This window comes from Empidonax traillii, unplaced genomic scaffold (genome assembly GCF_003031625.1).
Source record: "Empidonax traillii isolate 1590-97213 ecotype Southwest subspecies unplaced genomic scaffold, ASM303162v1 scaffold55:size2822071, whole genome shotgun sequence".
Lineage (NCBI taxonomy): Eukaryota > Metazoa > Chordata > Aves > Passeriformes > Tyrannidae > Empidonax > Empidonax traillii.
Window position 1 is genome coordinate 1 of NW_020955248.1, and position 4,177 is coordinate 4,177.

At 45.2% G+C, this 4,177-nt stretch overlaps 1 long non-coding RNA gene across 1 annotated transcript in view; it reads right to left on the minus strand.

The window, feature by feature from the left end:
• Positions 1-644: 644 nt before the first annotated feature.
• Positions 645-4,177, minus strand: part of LOC114055351 — a 10,360-nt gene continuing 6,827 nt past the window's right edge. Inside the window, exon 3 of the long non-coding RNA XR_003570711.1 lies at positions 645-885. This is a non-coding gene — a long non-coding RNA (uncharacterized LOC114055351). The remainder of the gene's footprint in view (positions 886-4,177) is intronic.

A 4,177-nucleotide genomic window follows, 5' to 3' on the forward strand; every position in this document is an offset into this window, starting at 1 on the left:
TTTCTAAAAAGGCTGGGATATTGTCAGACCAGAGAGCTGCAGCAGTGAAACTATGCCTATTATCTTGGTCTTTTGTGCTCAAGATGAGCATCCTTCCAATCTCAGGTAGAGTCCCACTCAACAGCCTCCCTTGGAATACAAGCATACATCAAGTTTTGCCATTAAAGCAGATCAGCATGTCCCAAGTCTTCTCTTGTTCATATCACCAAAGCAAAGGTTTACTTGGCTCTGAAGTACAGTCTCCCTCAGGGTGATATGCCCTGAAATAATCAGTTGGACCAGGAAGGAAGGTTTAGACAGAAGTACGGGGTGGGAGAGTTGGCCAGTACAAGAAAGGTAAGACCTAGTTTTAGTATAGTTTATATCTCAGTACTCCACAGATGAACTCAAGTTATTCTTCAGCCTTCTGCCTGCCCTGCAGTGACCACTGTACAGCAAAAATCTCTCACAATCACCCAGTGAGCCACTAACTTTGGGGCAAATCTTGGGAGGAGAACAGAACCAAGCAAATCTTACGAAAAATAGGAAGAGAACATTACATTTCAATGTTCTTCTTCCTCTGTGTTCAGTGGCTGAAAAAGCTTCTTTGGGGTAAAAGAAGGAACTGAGTTCACCCTGAGTGAGAAGGCAGCTGGGTCACAAAGATTGGGGTGGTTTCCTTGCTCCCAATTTGACCAGATACTATGTTAATGTAAAGAATGGTTCTTGGAACCAGGAACTTTGTTTTATGAAGTTTCTGCTGAAGAAAAAGCAAGCAACCAACCAAACAAGCAGATACTGAGTCCATTTTTGTCTGCTCACCTGACATTGCACTAGGTAAGGCTGAGTAGCAGAGGCTATCAGCAGGTCCAGAAGTGCTGTTCACAGAGGTCAGAGGTTACTATCCTGTTAGAAAAAAAGGGCAAGGAGAGAATTCAGTTAGCATCTAAGAACATGGTGGGAGACAGAGAGATCCCTCACTCACAACTTTCATAAACAAAAATTAAATCCCTTAGTATTTAAGTTTTGCCCCCACAAAAAATAAATTCCAGAGACTGGAGTTTCCTCTTAGTTTACCTACTGAGCAGCTAGAAAGAGCACACTGCCATTTACTAAATTCGTTGTGACAGTACCAGCACTGCTGATCAAAAGAATGTCAAAAACCAAGACAACTTCTATCACCTTTTCCATCCCATATTTCGAGTCCTATATTTAATTATGAATACTAAAAAAACACACCATACATCATCAGTCTCTGAAGACACTGACCATGGAAAAGGGACAGCGAAAAGGGTTTAAGGGGGTATCATTAGATGCCGTAAGCCCAAAAGAGATTTTAGTAGCAGCATCACAAAGTACAGGAGCAAAGTGTGTAGGGGTGTGGAAACACAGCTCTCTGAAGGATGTGGACGAGATGCTATCAAGTAACTCTGCAATGAGCCAGGAACCAGGCTCCTCTGAACTAAAGCAGGCAGTAGAGCTCAGATGATGGAACAGCCCATGTAGCTTCCCTCCTTGCTTTCCTGGCACTAGTCAACAGCAGATTTTTATGGGGGGTTTTATGGGGATTTCCGAGAAAACAATGGAATAGTTCAGTAATTAGAGAGAGAGAGATTCTGGACTTTAGGATCAACCCTACAACTTATGTGTGGGAGACAGCAAGAGCCACCTCAAACAAGCAGATAAAGCCAGTGCTGGGATATACCAGTCACTCGCACTTCCTTGGGAAAGAACCTCAGAGAAACTAACACTAACACATCTGGGATGGCTTTTCCAGCTTCCCCTTTCCAGTAAAGCTACTTATGATGGTAAACTGCTAAAAGTAGGAACTCCAGGGATTCGTCCAGCAGGCCCTGTCCAAGTTGGTTTATAGTGCTGAATAGTACAAGGTTATATTGCCTTTGCATCTCAGTGAGCTTTCTAGGGAGCACTTGTAGCCTGGAAGCGACTTGCTACAGCACTCCAAGATAAGCAGCTGTGCAACACTGCAAATGCATAAAAAACATCTGTGTTTGGAAACACAAATGATAAGGCTTCCTCCTCCCAGATTTAAACAGTTCTCTTGCCTGAGAAAGGCTGGCATGGATCAACAGATGCTCTGATTTTCTGACACCAACTCTTAGGGCAAAAAGAATAACAAAGGTACCACCAAAAAAAAAAAAAAAAAAAAGCTTTTATTTTTGAGAAAGAATGCTGTCCACAGGATGGTCAGTTGCTTACACACCAGTTCTGTAAATGTTTGTCTATCTCCCTATCACTCTAGTGCCATTTCTTCCCTTAGCACCAGCTCTTCTCTCAGTAGCTGAAGACGTAACAACAATTACAAAATGAGCATCTGCATGCTCGTATTACATGGGAATGCACACAGCATGCCCACCAAGCAGGTAAACTGGCTGACAGTACCTATTTCCCTTTCATTCATTCCCTTTATTTAGATGTTTTTCAGGCTTATCACTGCCTTGCAACCATGACTGCTCTGCTCCTGAGCCTGCAAAGTGTCCTTCTACGCTGCCTTCTCTCAGCCCAGTTAACCCTGTTCCCGACAACTTTTACCAGGAGTGCAGTCACCATGTGGTACATCTGCCAAGCTTCTCATCGCTTCTCATTGCCTCAGAGCCTCAAGCCCGTGAGCAGGGATCCCCCTCGGTCACTATTAACCTTCATCGTGTGCACAATCGCTGCTGCACCAACCTGCGATGGAGGAGCCGGGCCAGTGTTTGGAAGAGCAGCAGAGTGCTGAGTGGTTTTTCCTCATTCCAAAACAGGTGTAGCAGAGGGAACACCTTCTTTGTCCACGTCACCACACGCTGGCCTCTGCCTTGCTGGGGATCACTCCCCTGCCTGCTGCCTGCTCGCTCTCCTGTCCCTGACATTAGAGCACTGAACTCGGTGGGCAGGTTTTTCCAGCCCCTGGTTTCTATAGAAACATTCCTGCAAGCACGGATCTGGGACAGAACCCAGGAAGAATGTGAGGCTCACTTTGCTCCTGGCATGGCTGTGCAGGAGGGCAGGGAATCACACCAAGAGAAGGCTCCTGCTACAGCACACCACACGGAGGCAGAGGCACCAGGGACTGCCCACGGAGCCAACGTGCCAGGGACTGCCCACAGAGCCAAGTGTCTCCAGGAGAAGGCGCTGAGGCCAGTGCACCAGCCCTTCCAGCATCACAGGAACCAGGAAGAAAGTTCCCTGGCACAGCCAGGCACCACCCAGGGCAAGACAGGAGGCGGAGGAGGATACCTGGTATATAGTAAGTTCTTTCCTTTGACTGAGGTATATAAACCTAAAGCAACTCTCGAACTCTCCTAGAACAAAAGAGGGTCCCACAAAGCCTGTGAAACTGCACATGTGAAATTCCTACAGCTCTTAGCTGGGTTATTTGCACAGTGCACACTTCTGAAAACAAGAAACAGTAAGAAATACAAAGGAAAAAACACATCAGATGGAACAAATATTAATGGCAACTCCCAAACCCTCAGAACTCCAAAACTAAAACCTCACACACATTAAGAAGCATCTCCCATGTTTAAAGGCCATTTAAGTTTCCAATATGAAGCAATCTTGGCCACATAACGGGCAGTCCTCGCATTCTGAAACAAATATACTTTTTGTTAAAATGTTAATGGTACCTGTTATTTGCAGATATACCTTTTGTGTTCAGACTCCAAAACAAATCACACCACCATTGGTTCCAGCCTGCTAGAAGACAGCCATGGTGAGTGTGTGTACCTGAAAAAGAAGGCTGCAAGGGGAGCTCTCCACTTTCAAGGCCTTTGTTGGAGTTGCAAATACACACCATGCAAGATTATAGTTAGTTTCTTTTCCAGTGTAGGTGTCCTTTAGAAATGGATGTTTGCAAAGGAGACTTGCAAATTTACTTCCACTTGGCAATACCGTACCTCCTCTGGACATGCTGGCTCTTCCACACAGCTGTGGTATGAGAGATTTCAATTACCTGGTTTCTGGCAAACACCAGATAGCAATCTCCTGCTGCCAATGTTTTACTTGCTTGGCCTCTTTTGCCACGTGATCTCCATATAAGCCTCCAGTAGTAGTGCCTGGATGTGCTAAGCATGAAATGATGACTGTCTGGAGCCTTTCAGTAGGATCTTTATTTTGGGACAGAAAGTCCTTCTCAGGAGTACTATTCCCCTGCTGATTTTAGCAACAAAAAAAGGTAAGAAGCCAAAGAAAAAAA